Source organism: Hydractinia symbiolongicarpus, chromosome 9 (assembly GCF_029227915.1).
Source record: "Hydractinia symbiolongicarpus strain clone_291-10 chromosome 9, HSymV2.1, whole genome shotgun sequence".
Lineage (NCBI taxonomy): Eukaryota > Metazoa > Cnidaria > Hydrozoa > Anthoathecata > Hydractiniidae > Hydractinia > Hydractinia symbiolongicarpus.
In genome coordinates this window covers 8378733-8393219 of record NC_079883.1, presented here as the reverse complement: position 1 = coordinate 8393219, position 14487 = coordinate 8378733, and the positions used below count along the sequence as shown (strand labels likewise).

Below are 14487 nucleotides of genomic sequence, written 5' to 3'. Positions count from 1 at the left end.
CACCTCCTTTTCCCAATCCTTTACCTCCTTTTCCGCGTCCAGACATATTGATATAGTTGCGTACAGAACGAGTACAAAAACAACGTTTGAGTTAACAGAATTCAGACAGCTTTAAAAAGAGGCCATAAAATTACCTACTGCTCGTGGAAACACCCTAATTAACCAATAGAGTTGCGTCATTACAAAATGTTCCGAACATTTTGTACATTTTTTTAAGTAAAACTGTAGTTTTTTTAAAAATTCGTGGTCTTAATGTTTCAGTAAGGCAATAAATTTGGCATCGTTGGAATTCGCCAAACCTTCTGCTACTTACTAAAAAAAAAAAAAGTCAAAAGCTTTTGTGTATCAGAAGATACAGCCGTTTTCCCGTAGCCAAAAAACACAGATTTTATAAAAATGTTAAAGTAATGAGCGTAATGTCATTATGCAGCCAATCAGAAATTACTTTCTTAGCACCAATCAAATGGTTTGTTTTGAACCTTAGCTGTCAATCAATATGAGAAATAAAACTTTGGCGCGATAGTGCATTTTAGACCGTCTTGTGTATCCGTACTACATCGACTTCTTAAAATATGGCTCGTACAAAGCAAACTGCACGTAAATCTACTGGAGGAAAGGCTCCACGAAAACAACTCGCCACTAAAGCTGCGAGGAAAAGCGCACCAGCTACTGGAGGAGTGAAAAAACCACATCGTTACAGACCTGGTACAGTTGCTCTCAGAGAAATCAGAAGATACCAGAAGTCAACCGAGCTCTTGATCCGCAAGTTGCCTTTCCAGCGTCTTGTGCGAGAAATTGCTCAGGACTTCAAAACAGATCTGCGATTCCAGAGCACAGCCGTTATGGCTCTGCAAGAGGCTTCTGAAGCGTACCTTGTTGGCTTGTTCGAGGATACTAACTTGTGTGCCATTCACGCAAAACGAGTTACAATCATGCCTAAAGACATCCAGTTGGCAAGAAGAATTCGTGGGGAACGTGCCTAAGCATCTTACCAAACAAAAAACGGCTATTTTTATAGCCACACATCCATAAAAAATATTACGGCTAGCTTTTTATATCAAACTTTGTCCTGCTTTCTGTTTAAATTTTATGCTACATAAAAATTTTATGCTACATAAAGTTTGACAATGTTAAAAATATGAAGGGCAAGAAAAGTAAAAGCAAGAAAATAAGAAATTTAAAAACGAAAATACTTAAACTTAGGGAATCTAATCTTAAATTTACTCTTTTTTAACTGTTTAAGTGACTTAAACAAGTTTAACTTTGTACCAAGATAATGTTTTTTTGTAAATGTGTGGCTATAAAAATAGCCGTTTGTTAATGTAATAGCCAGATACACACAAATTATTTTTTTGCGGTCTTCTTTGCTGCCTTTTTGGGAGTCTTTTTGACCTTCTTTGCTGCAGGTTTTTTAGCAACAGGCTTCTTTGTGGGTTTCTTAGCTGCTGGTTTCTTAGCCGAGGCTTTCTTTGTGGCAGGCTTCTTTGCTGCTTTCTTTGGCGTGCTCTTCTTTGCTGGCTTCTTTTTTGGTGTACTTTTCTTTGCAGTAGGCTTCTTTGCCGTTGGCTTTTTTGCTGCGGCCTTTTTCTTAGGTTTTTCTTTTTTTACCTGACCTAGCTTGAATGATCCAGAAGCACCAGTGCCTTTAGTTTGAATCAAATCGCCTGATGTTACTCCTCGTTTAAGAGCCATTTTCAGATGATGATCTGAGTTTTCAGCAACTTTGTAATTTGCATGAATATATTTTGTAATAGCTTGGCGAGATGAACCACCGCGTTCCTTTAGGGTAGCGATAGCAGCCTTGATCATGTCCACATATTTAGGGTGATCAGCTGTCTTCTTTGCAGCAGGTTTCTTCTTGGGTGCGATTTTCTTTGGAGAAGCTGCTTCACTCATTTTTAATGTTTTCTTACAACAATCCAACGATAAACGATGCTTGTTATCACAGTAGAAGTATACTAAACATTACCGTGTAAATGAGATATAATTTAAGACGGTGCGAAGTATGCGGACGTAAAAGTACCACTCCCGGGAATTGATTTGGCGCGAAAACAGAAATGTGTGTTTCTGTACATCGTATAATGTCCGTTTTGGGTGCCGCGACTATGCGAAAGCATGTTAATTTTTATTTGTAGTACGACGCAATAGTCTGCAAGAGAAGCTGCTGGAGTTTGAGGTCTTCAGCATTACATCTAGTCTGTTAATTTGGGCTTCTTCCGCGCTCGTGTTAGGATTTTCATAAAGCGTTCTTTGGTTTGCGTTGCGTATGTCGGCCTACATCATCGACACGGCCTGTTTCCGGCTATTAGGAGCAATTCATATATTGGGCACTGCGTTTCGACTTTTTTATTAGACCACAGTAAAAAAATTCACTCACAGAAGTCCCTTTCTTTCATGGCTACAAACACGAAGAATTCTGTCGTAAGTAAAACGAATGCGCAAGCCAAAATGACGATGGGGCGAAGTCATAAGCATGGCCCTGTGGCCCAATGGATAAGGCATCTGACTACGAATCAGGGGATTCCAGGTTCGACTCCTGGCAGGGTCGCACTGTCGCATTTCGGCTGCATGGTCTACTGTGTAACGCGCGCGCACGTTCTGGCGTAATGCGTTGATAAACGGAATGTACGCAGACATATTGGAAAGTAATATCACGCACTTAGTATCGTCGCCTTTGTTAGCATTCATGTAAGTTACCATCCACTCGCTACAGTCGCTCTCCATCCTACGGCTAAATCAACAGCCGTGATTTTTACTATGTCGCCGTCCATCCGTACGCGGTGACAGTTGTAAGCTTTACAGTAACGTGACATGCTCCACAAGCAGTTACGGTGTGTGGACGATGCCTATCATGGCAACGCTTGTTCTTTATCGCTTCTCGGCCTAATGGCTAAGATCAAGTGTAGTATCTGTTCTTATCAGTTTAATATCTGGTAGGCCATTCTCTGAATGGTCAGTATATTAATCTGATTTTTGGCCTTGGGTCATGGAGGTGGATTCATTCACGCCGTGACCACGGGTTGCCTTGGTGTTGCACTATTACCGATGGCGGCCCACATAAGCAATAAAAGAATAATAGCAGTCCTCTTTCCGACGGCACTCTGCATAGTCTACGGCGGGAACAAAACGCGTACACTGGGGGAGAATACAGCCTATGCCCCGCGACACGGCAGTTTATAACACACTCAAGCCACAAGCATTAACAAACTTTGAAGGGTACCCTCATGCTACGGTGCAGTTCCAACTCATACTTACCTGACGGGGAAGTAAAGACTGATCAATGAGGGTTTTCTTCCAGAGTGAGGCTCTTGCATTGCACTACGCTTGGGCTGACCTCTGCGATTACTGCAAACGTCAGTAACTCGACCGTACAATTTCTGGTAGTGGGGGCCTGCGTCCGCGCTCGCCCCCTCCTTAAGTCAAAATGAATGAGCTTAGAAAAGTTGCGCGGCCAAATGTCGGTGGTGACTTAAACGCTAAGGTAAAACCTCGCTTGGCTGTTACGAAACGTGATTGCGATATAAGTCCTCGGAAGGCGGCGGAATTTTATTTTATTTGCCATTCCGTCAGGGTTATTGGATGATCGGCAATAGATCGAGTTTGTATGCATTTGAAAGCTCTTTTTTCTCGTACTATCACCTGAAAATGTCGTAGGAAAATGTCATAGGAAACACTTTCAACAACCGCCACGTTCCTTAATTGTTATAACAAGAAATATATCACAGCAAATGAAAATGAAAAGCCTACGACACCGGGAGTTCCCAGGCGGTCCCCCATCCAAGTACTATCCCGGCCCGACGATGCTTAACTTCCGTGATCAGACGAGAACGGGTGTGTTCATCGTGGTATGGCCGTAGACATTAGTAGGTGCAAATACGTGCAATTTATTTTGACGTTGTGATCAAATTTTTTTATTTAATTTCTTTGAGTTACTTAGGACAAGGCGTATGCATGGATTATCTATTAGACTTTAAGGTTATAGTTTTGTGAAAAAAACAATGTTTTTTTAAAGATGTGTGGCTATAAAAATAGCCGTTGTTTTCTGAGTGTAGCGGTTTACTTCTTCTGTCCTTTGTCGTTCTTCTTTGGGAGTAAGACAGCTTGAATGTTTGGCAAAACACCACCAGCTGCAATGGTTACACCGCTCAAAAGTTTGTTTAATTCTTCATCATTACGAACAGCCAATTGTAAATGTCTTGGAATAATCCTAGCTTTTTTGTTGTCTCTTGCTGCGTTACCAGCCAACTCCAATATCTCAGCAGATAAATATTACAAGACGGCTGCTAAGTAAACTGGTGCTCCAGATCCAATTCGGTTAGCATAGTGCCCTCTACGAAGGAATCTATGCACTCTACCGACTGGAAATTGAAGTCCAGCTCTTGAGGATCTTGTCTTGGCTTTAGCCTTAGCTTTTCCACCTTTTCCACGTCCAGACATAACTGCGATTTGATTTGTAAGTTAATACAAAAACGTACGAATATTTAACGTAAGTGTTAACGAAATAAACTTTACTCGTTTTTTCATCATAAAAATAGGATCGAAATCATGTTTTTTTAACCAATCATAATTAAGTATTAAACAAAAGATTTTTTTTTTAACCAATTAAATTGCGTATCGGCGTTTTCGGATCGAATTCGATCCGATTTTTTTACTTATAAACAAAAAGTTTTGACTTGCAGTTTAATGCTTATTTACAAGTTAAGTAGCAAAAATTTTTAACCATGTCTGACGCAGCAGCTAAAGGAGGAAAACAGGCACCTAAAGTAGCCAAGAAAGGTGAAAAAAGAGCCGGCAAAAAAGGAGGAAAGATTGGTGGAACTGGTGAAAAGAAACGCAAGAGAAAGAGAAAGGAAAGTTATGCTATTTACATCTACAATGTTTTGAAACAAGTTCACCCAGATGTCGGAGTTTCAAGCAAAGCTATGAGCATCATGAACTCATTTGTCAACGACATCTTTGAGCGCATTGCTTCCGAAGCTTCGCGTTTGGCTCTTCAAAACAAAAAGTCGACCATCTCTTCTCGTGAAATTCAAACCGCAGTACGTCTTCTCTTGCCTGGAGAACTTGCAAAACACGCAGTCAGTGAAGGAACAAAAGCCGTCACAAAATACACAAGCAGCAAGTAAACCAACGTCTACCAAACACAAACGGTCTTTTTTAAGACCACACATCTTTAAAAAAACATTTACTTGGCGTCACTACAAGTTAACCGAAGTTAATAAAACTTCTAAATAATGTGCTTAAGAACACTAGCCTACATTTAAAATACTTCCCCATGTGTGTGTGGATTAGCTTCACTTTTCATACGTATTATTAGCTGTACTTGCAGAAAAGACAAGTACATTGATCCATGTTATTGCTTACATTTAACTTAACCCAGCTTTTCACGGAAACACTCCCAGGCAAATTAACCCTACAAAGTATTTCTAAATTTTTTTTGTGTCATATATGACATAGTATCGTATAGCAATAAATGTAACTGTGACAAGACTTTACACATTGTGTAATTTGGAAGCGTGCACAAAGTAATGTTTTAAAAGATTTGTGGCTATAAAAATAGCCGTTTTTGTTGAGCAATGACAACGCTTAACCTCCGAATCCGTAAAGAGTTCTTCCTTGACGTTTTAAGGCATAAACAACATCCATAGCGGTAACGGTCTTGCGTTTAGCGTGCTCTGTGTAGGTTACAGCATCACGAATAACATTCTCTAAGAAAACCTTCAGTACACCTCTGGTTTCCTCATAGATAAGGCCAGAGATACGTTTGACACCACCTCGTCGAGCAAGACGCCGAATAGCAGGTTTTGTGATTCCCTGAATGTTATCACGAAGAATTTTTCGGTGACGTTTAGCACCTCCTTTTCCCAATCCTTTACCTCCTTTTCCGCGTCCAGACATATTGATATAGTTGCGTACAGAACGAGTACAAAAACAACGTTTGAGTTAACAGAATTCAGACAGCTTTAAAAAGAGGCCATAAAATTACCTACTGCTCGTGGAAACACCCTAATTAACCAATAGAGTTGCGTCATTACAAAATGTTCCGAACATTTTGTACATTTTTTTAAGTAAAACTGTAGTTTTTTTAAAAATTCGTGGTCTTAATGTTTCAGTAAGGCAATAAATTTGGCATCGTTGGAATTCGCCAAACCTTCTGCTACTTACTAAAAAAAAAAAAAGTCAAAAGCTTTTGTGTATCAGAAGATACAGCCGTTTTCCCGTAGCCAAAAAACACAGATTTTATAAAAATGTTAAAGTAATGAGCGTAATGTCATTATGCAGCCAATCAGAAATTACTTTCTTAGCACCAATCAAATGGTTTGTTTTGAACCTTAGCTGTCAATCAATATGAGAAATAAAACTTTGGCGCGATAGTGCATTTTAGACCGTCTTGTGTATCCGTACTACATCGACTTCTTAAAATATGGCTCGTACAAAGCAAACTGCACGTAAATCTACTGGAGGAAAGGCTCCACGAAAACAACTCGCCACTAAAGCTGCGAGGAAAAGCGCACCAGCTACTGGAGGAGTGAAAAAACCACATCGTTACAGACCTGGTACAGTTGCTCTCAGAGAAATCAGAAGATACCAGAAGTCAACCGAGCTCTTGATCCGCAAGTTGCCTTTCCAGCGTCTTGTGCGAGAAATTGCTCAGGACTTCAAAACAGATCTGCGATTCCAGAGCACAGCCGTTATGGCTCTGCAAGAGGCTTCTGAAGCGTACCTTGTTGGCTTGTTCGAGGATACTAACTTGTGTGCCATTCACGCAAAACGAGTTACAATCATGCCTAAAGACATCCAGTTGGCAAGAAGAATTCGTGGGGAACGTGCCTAAGCATCTTACCAAACAAAAAACGGCTATTTTTATAGCCACACATCCATAAAAAATATTACGGCTAGCTTTTTATATCAAACTTTGTCCTGCTTTCTGTTTAAATTTTATGCTACATAAAAATTTTATGCTACATAAAGTTTGACAATGTTAAAAATATGAAGGGCAAGAAAAGTAAAAGCAAGAAAATAAGAAATTTAAAAACGAAAATACTTAAACTTAGGGAATCTAATCTTAAATTTACTCTTTTTTAACTGTTTAAGTGACTTAAACAAGTTTAACTTTGTACCAAGATAATGTTTTTTTGTAAATGTGTGGCTATAAAAATAGCCGTTTGTTAATGTAATAGCCAGATACACACAAATTATTTTTTTGCGGTCTTCTTTGCTGCCTTTTTGGGAGTCTTTTTGACCTTCTTTGCTGCAGGTTTTTTAGCAACAGGCTTCTTTGTGGGTTTCTTAGCTGCTGGTTTCTTAGCCGAGGCTTTCTTTGTGGCAGGCTTCTTTGCTGCTTTCTTTGGCGTGCTCTTCTTTGCTGGCTTCTTTTTTGGTGTACTTTTCTTTGCAGTAGGCTTCTTTGCCGTTGGCTTTTTTGCTGCGGCCTTTTTCTTAGGTTTTTCTTTTTTTACCTGACCTAGCTTGAATGATCCAGAAGCACCAGTGCCTTTAGTTTGAATCAAATCGCCTGATGTTACTCCTCGTTTAAGAGCCATTTTCAGATGATGATCTGAGTTTTCAGCAACTTTGTAATTTGCATGAATATATTTTGTAATAGCTTGGCGAGATGAACCACCGCGTTCCTTTAGGGTAGCGATAGCAGCCTTGATCATGTCCACATATTTAGGGTGATCAGCTGTCTTCTTTGCAGCAGGTTTCTTCTTGGGTGCGATTTTCTTTGGAGAAGCTGCTTCACTCATTTTTAATGTTTTCTTACAACAATCCAACGATAAACGATGCTTGTTATCACAGTAGAAGTATACTAAACATTACCGTGTAAATGAGATATAATTTAAGACGGTGCGAAGTATGCGGACGTAAAAGTACCACTCCCGGGAATTGATTTGGCGCGAAAACAGAAATGTGTGTTTCTGTACATCGTATAATGTCCGTTTTGGGTGCCGCGACTATGCGAAAGCATGTTAATTTTTATTTGTAGTACGACGCAATAGTCTGCAAGAGAAGCTGCTGGAGTTTGAGGTCTTCAGCATTACATCTAGTCTGTTAATTTGGGCTTCTTCCGCGCTCGTGTTAGGATTTTCATAAAGCGTTCTTTGGTTTGCGTTGCGTATGTCGGCCTACATCATCGACACGGCCTGTTTCCGGCTATTAGGAGCAATTCATATATTGGGCACTGCGTTTCGACTTTTTTATTAGACCACAGTAAAAAAATTCACTCACAGAAGTCCCTTTCTTTCATGGCTACAAACACGAAGAATTCTGTCGTAAGTAAAACGAATGCGCAAGCCAAAATGACGATGGGGCGAAGTCATAAGCATGGCCCTGTGGCCCAATGGATAAGGCATCTGACTACGAATCAGGGGATTCCAGGTTCGACTCCTGGCAGGGTCGCACTGTCGCATTTCGGCTGCATGGTCTACTGTGTAACGCGCGCGCACGTTCTGGCGTAATGCGTTGATAAACGGAATGTACGCAGACATATTGGAAAGTAATATCACGCACTTAGTATCGTCGCCTTTGTTAGCATTCATGTAAGTTACCATCCACTCGCTACAGTCGCTCTCCATCCTACGGCTAAATCAACAGCCGTGATTTTTACTATGTCGCCGTCCATCCGTACGCGGTGACAGTTGTAAGCTTTACAGTAACGTGACATGCTCCACAAGCAGTTACGGTGTGTGGACGATGCCTATCATGGCAACGCTTGTTCTTTATCGCTTCTCGGCCTAATGGCTAAGATCAAGTGTAGTATCTGTTCTTATCAGTTTAATATCTGGTAGGCCATTCTCTGAATGGTCAGTATATTAATCTGATTTTTGGCCTTGGGTCATGGAGGTGGATTCATTCACGCCGTGACCACGGGTTGCCTTGGTGTTGCACTATTACCGATGGCGGCCCACATAAGCAATAAAAGAATAATAGCAGTCCTCTTTCCGACGGCACTCTGCATAGTCTACGGCGGGAACAAAACGCGTACACTGGGGGAGAATACAGCCTATGCCCCGCGACACGGCAGTTTATAACACACTCAAGCCACAAGCATTAACAAACTTTGAAGGGTACCCTCATGCTACGGTGCAGTTCCAACTCATACTTACCTGACGGGGAAGTAAAGACTGATCAATGAGGGTTTTCTTCCAGAGTGAGGCTCTTGCATTGCACTACGCTTGGGCTGACCTCTGCGATTACTGCAAACGTCAGTAACTCGACCGTACAATTTCTGGTAGTGGGGGCCTGCGTCCGCGCTCGCCCCCTCCTTAAGTCAAAATGAATGAGCTTAGAAAAGTTGCGCGGCCAAATGTCGGTGGTGACTTAAACGCTAAGGTAAAACCTCGCTTGGCTGTTACGAAACGTGATTGCGATATAAGTCCTCGGAAGGCGGCGGAATTTTATTTTATTTGCCATTCCGTCAGGGTTATTGGATGATCGGCAATAGATCGAGTTTGTATGCATTTGAAAGCTCTTTTTTCTCGTACTATCACCTGAAAATGTCGTAGGAAAATGTCATAGGAAACACTTTCAACAACCGCCACGTTCCTTAATTGTTATAACAAGAAATATATCACAGCAAATGAAAATGAAAAGCCTACGACACCGGGAGTTCCCAGGCGGTCCCCCATCCAAGTACTATCCCGGCCCGACGATGCTTAACTTCCGTGATCAGACGAGAACGGGTGTGTTCATCGTGGTATGGCCGTAGACATTAGTAGGTGCAAATACGTGCAATTTATTTTGACGTTGTGATCAAATTTTTTTATTTAATTTCTTTGAGTTACTTAGGACAAGGCGTATGCATGGATTATCTATTAGACTTTAAGGTTATAGTTTTGTGAAAAAAACAATGTTTTTTTAAAGATGTGTGGCTATAAAAATAGCCGTTGTTTTCTGAGTGTAGCGGTTTACTTCTTCTGTCCTTTGTCGTTCTTCTTTGGGAGTAAGACAGCTTGAATGTTTGGCAAAACACCACCAGCTGCAATGGTTACACCGCTCAAAAGTTTGTTTAATTCTTCATCATTACGAACAGCCAATTGTAAATGTCTTGGAATAATCCTAGCTTTTTTGTTGTCTCTTGCTGCGTTACCAGCCAACTCCAATATCTCAGCAGATAAATATTCCAAGACGGCTGCTAAGTAAACTGGTGCTCCAGATCCAATTCGGTTAGCATAGTGCCCTCTACGAAGGAATCTATGCACTCTACCGACTGGAAATTGAAGTCCAGCTCTTGAGGATCTTGTCTTGGCTTTAGCCTTAGCTTTTCCACCTTTTCCACGTCCAGACATAACTGCGATTTGATTTGTAAGTTAATACAAAAACGTACGAATATTTAACGTAAGTGTTAACGAAATAAACTTTACTCGTTTTTTCATCATAAAAATAGGATCGAAATCATGTTTTTTTAACCAATCATAATTAAGTATTAAACAAAAGATTTTTTTTTTAACCAATTAAATTGCGTATCGGCGTTTTCGGATCGAATTCGATCCGATTTTTTTACTTATAAACAAAAAGTTTTGACTTGCAGTTTAATGCTTATTTACAAGTTAAGTAGCAAAAATTTTTAACCATGTCTGACGCAGCAGCTAAAGGAGGAAAACAGGCACCTAAAGTAGCCAAGAAAGGTGAAAAAAGAGCCGGCAAAAAAGGAGGAAAGATTGGTGGAACTGGTGAAAAGAAACGCAAGAGAAAGAGAAAGGAAAGTTATGCTATTTACATCTACAATGTTTTGAAACAAGTTCACCCAGATGTCGGAGTTTCAAGCAAAGCTATGAGCATCATGAACTCATTTGTCAACGACATCTTTGAGCGCATTGCTTCCGAAGCTTCGCGTTTGGCTCTTCAAAACAAAAAGTCGACCATCTCTTCTCGTGAAATTCAAACCGCAGTACGTCTTCTCTTGCCTGGAGAACTTGCAAAACACGCAGTCAGTGAAGGAACAAAAGCCGTCACAAAATACACAAGCAGCAAGTAAACCAACGTCTACCAAACACAAACGGTCTTTTTTAAGACCACACATCTTTAAAAAAACATTTACTTGGCGTCACTACAAGTTAACCGAAGTTAATAAAACTTCTAAATAATGTGCTTAAGAACACTAGCCTACATTTAAAATACTTCCCCATGTGTGTGTGGATTAGCTTCACTTTTCATACGTATTATTAGCTGTACTTGCAGAAAAGACAAGTACATTGATCCATGTTATTGCTTACATTTAACTTAACCCAGCTTTTCACGGAAACACTCCCAGGCAAATTAACCCTACAAAGTATTTCTAAATTTTTTTTGTGTCATATATGACATAGTATCGTATAGCAATAAATGTAACTGTGACAAGACTTTACACATTGTGTAATTTGGAAGCGTGCACAAAGTAATGTTTTAAAAGATTTGTGGCTATAAAAATAGCCGTTTTTGTTGAGCAATGACAACGCTTAACCTCCGAATCCGTAAAGAGTTCTTCCTTGACGTTTTAAGGCATAAACAACATCCATAGCGGTAACGGTCTTGCGTTTAGCGTGCTCTGTGTAGGTTACAGCATCACGAATAACATTCTCTAAGAAAACCTTCAGTACACCTCTGGTTTCCTCATAGATAAGGCCAGAGATACGTTTGACACCACCTCGTCGAGCAAGACGCCGAATAGCAGGTTTTGTGATTCCCTGAATGTTATCACGAAGAATTTTTCGGTGACGTTTAGCACCTCCTTTTCCCAATCCTTTACCTCCTTTTCCGCGTCCAGACATATTGATATAGTTGCGTACAGAACGAGTACAAAAACAACGTTTGAGTTAACAGAATTCAGACAGCTTTAAAAAGAGGCCATAAAATTACCTACTGCTCGTGGAAACACCCTAATTAACCAATAGAGTTGCGTCATTACAAAATGTTCCGAACATTTTGTACATTTTTTTAAGTAAAACTGTAGTTTTTTTAAAAATTCGTGGTCTTAATGTTTCAGTAAGGCAATAAATTTGGCATCGTTGGAATTCGCCAAACCTTCTGCTACTTACTAAAAAAAAAAAAAGTCAAAAGCTTTTGTGTATCAGAAGATACAGCCGTTTTCCCGTAGCCAAAAAACACAGATTTTATAAAAATGTTAAAGTAATGAGCGTAATGTCATTATGCAGCCAATCAGAAATTACTTTCTTAGCACCAATCAAATGGTTTGTTTTGAACCTTAGCTGTCAATCAATATGAGAAATAAAACTTTGGCGCGATAGTGCATTTTAGACCGTCTTGTGTATCCGTACTACATCGACTTCTTAAAATATGGCTCGTACAAAGCAAACTGCACGTAAATCTACTGGAGGAAAGGCTCCACGAAAACAACTCGCCACTAAAGCTGCGAGGAAAAGCGCACCAGCTACTGGAGGAGTGAAAAAACCACATCGTTACAGACCTGGTACAGTTGCTCTCAGAGAAATCAGAAGATACCAGAAGTCAACCGAGCTCTTGATCCGCAAGTTGCCTTTCCAGCGTCTTGTGCGAGAAATTGCTCAGGACTTCAAAACAGATCTGCGATTCCAGAGCACAGCCGTTATGGCTCTGCAAGAGGCTTCTGAAGCGTACCTTGTTGGCTTGTTCGAGGATACTAACTTGTGTGCCATTCACGCAAAACGAGTTACAATCATGCCTAAAGACATCCAGTTGGCAAGAAGAATTCGTGGGGAACGTGCCTAAGCATCTTACCAAACAAAAAACGGCTATTTTTATAGCCACACATCCATAAAAAATATTACGGCTAGCTTTTTATATCAAACTTTGTCCTGCTTTCTGTTTAAATTTTATGCTACATAAAAATTTTATGCTACATAAAGTTTGACAATGTTAAAAATATGAAGGGCAAGAAAAGTAAAAGCAAGAAAATAAGAAATTTAAAAACGAAAATACTTAAACTTAGGGAATCTAATCTTAAATTTACTCTTTTTTAACTGTTTAAGTGACTTAAACAAGTTTAACTTTGTACCAAGATAATGTTTTTTTGTAAATGTGTGGCTATAAAAATAGCCGTTTGTTAATGTAATAGCCAGATACACACAAATTATTTTTTTGCGGTCTTCTTTGCTGCCTTTTTGGGAGTCTTTTTGACCTTCTTTGCTGCAGGTTTTTTAGCAACAGGCTTCTTTGTGGGTTTCTTAGCTGCTGGTTTCTTAGCCGAGGCTTTCTTTGTGGCAGGCTTCTTTGCTGCTTTCTTTGGCGTGCTCTTCTTTGCTGGCTTCTTTTTTGGTGTACTTTTCTTTGCAGTAGGCTTCTTTGCCGTTGGCTTTTTTGCTGCGGCCTTTTTCTTAGGTTTTTCTTTTTTTACCTGACCTAGCTTGAATGATCCAGAAGCACCAGTGCCTTTAGTTTGAATCAAATCGCCTGATGTTACTCCTCGTTTAAGAGCCATTTTCAGATGATGATCTGAGTTTTCAGCAACTTTGTAATTTGCATGAATATATTTTGTAATAGCTTGGCGAGATGAACCACCGCGTTCCTTTAGGGTAGCGATAGCAGCCTTGATCATGTCCACATATTTAGGGTGATCAGCTGTCTTCTTTGCAGCAGGTTTCTTCTTGGGTGCGATTTTCTTTGGAGAAGCTGCTTCACTCATTTTTAATGTTTTCTTACAACAATCCAACGATAAACGATGCTTGTTATCACAGTAGAAGTATACTAAACATTACCGTGTAAATGAGATATAATTTAAGACGGTGCGAAGTATGCGGACGTAAAAGTACCACTCCCGGGAATTGATTTGGCGCGAAAACAGAAATGTGTGTTTCTGTACATCGTATAATGTCCGTTTTGGGTGCCGCGACTATGCGAAAGCATGTTAATTTTTATTTGTAGTACGACGCAATAGTCTGCAAGAGAAGCTGCTGGAGTTTGAGGTCTTCAGCATTACATCTAGTCTGTTAATTTGGGCTTCTTCCGCGCTCGTGTTAGGATTTTCATAAAGCGTTCTTTGGTTTGCGTTGCGTATGTCGGCCTACATCATCGACACGGCCTGTTTCCGGCTATTAGGAGCAATTCATATATTGGGCACTGCGTTTCGACTTTTTTATTAGACCACAGTAAAAAAATTCACTCACAGAAGTCCCTTTCTTTCATGGCTACAAACACGAAGAATTCTGTCGTAAGTAAAACGAATGCGCAAGCCAAAATGACGATGGGGCGAAGTCATAAGCATGGCCCTGTGGCCCAATGGATAAGGCATCTGACTACGAATCAGGGGATTCCAGGTTCGACTCCTGGCAGGGTCGCACTGTCGCATTTCGGCTGCATGGTCTACTGTGTAACGCGCGCGCACGTTCTGGCGTAATGCGTTGATAAACGGAATGTACGCAGACATATTGGAAAGTAATATCACGCACTTAGTATCGTCGCCTTTGTTAGCATTCATGTAAGTTACCATCCACTCGCTACAGTCGCTCTCCATCCTACGGCTAAATCAACAGCCGTGATTTTTACTATGTCGCCGTCCATCCGTACGCGGTG

At 40.3% G+C, this 14487-nt stretch overlaps 9 non-coding genes across 9 annotated transcripts; 7 read left to right on the top strand and 2 right to left on the bottom strand.

The window, feature by feature from the left end:
• Window positions 1-2475: 2475 nt before the first annotated feature.
• Trnar-acg (transfer RNA arginine (anticodon ACG)) lies at window positions 2476-2548 on the top strand. The gene has a single exon. It is a non-coding gene; the product is annotated as a tRNA-Arg (tRNA).
• A 322-nt stretch (window positions 2549-2870) lies between these two features.
• Window positions 2871-3062, top strand: LOC130660748 (U2 spliceosomal RNA). The gene has a single exon (XR_008987946.1). It is a non-coding gene; the product is annotated as a U2 spliceosomal RNA (small nuclear RNA).
• Window positions 3063-3247: 185 nt separating this feature from the next.
• LOC130659692 (U1 spliceosomal RNA) lies at window positions 3248-3412 on the top strand. The gene has a single exon (XR_008986896.1). It is a non-coding gene; the product is annotated as a U1 spliceosomal RNA (small nuclear RNA).
• Window positions 3413-3740: 328 nt separating this feature from the next.
• LOC130660396 (5S ribosomal RNA) lies at window positions 3741-3859 on the bottom strand. Its single transcript, XR_008987596.1, has one exon. It is a non-coding gene; the product is annotated as a 5S ribosomal RNA (ribosomal RNA).
• Window positions 3860-8327: 4468 nt separating this feature from the next.
• Window positions 8328-8400, top strand: Trnar-acg (transfer RNA arginine (anticodon ACG)). The gene has a single exon. It is a non-coding gene; the product is annotated as a tRNA-Arg (tRNA).
• Window positions 8401-8722: 322 nt separating this feature from the next.
• LOC130660747 (U2 spliceosomal RNA) lies at window positions 8723-8914 on the top strand. Its single transcript, XR_008987945.1, has one exon. It is a non-coding gene; the product is annotated as a U2 spliceosomal RNA (small nuclear RNA).
• Window positions 8915-9099: 185 nt separating this feature from the next.
• LOC130659691 (U1 spliceosomal RNA) lies at window positions 9100-9264 on the top strand. Its single transcript, XR_008986895.1, has one exon. It is a non-coding gene; the product is annotated as a U1 spliceosomal RNA (small nuclear RNA).
• A 328-nt stretch (window positions 9265-9592) lies between these two features.
• On the bottom strand, window positions 9593-9711 carry LOC130660384 (5S ribosomal RNA). The gene has a single exon (XR_008987584.1). It is a non-coding gene; the product is annotated as a 5S ribosomal RNA (ribosomal RNA).
• A 4468-nt stretch (window positions 9712-14179) lies between these two features.
• On the top strand, window positions 14180-14252 carry Trnar-acg (transfer RNA arginine (anticodon ACG)). Its single transcript has one exon. It is a non-coding gene; the product is annotated as a tRNA-Arg (tRNA).
• The last annotated feature ends 235 nt before the right edge of the window (window positions 14253-14487 follow it).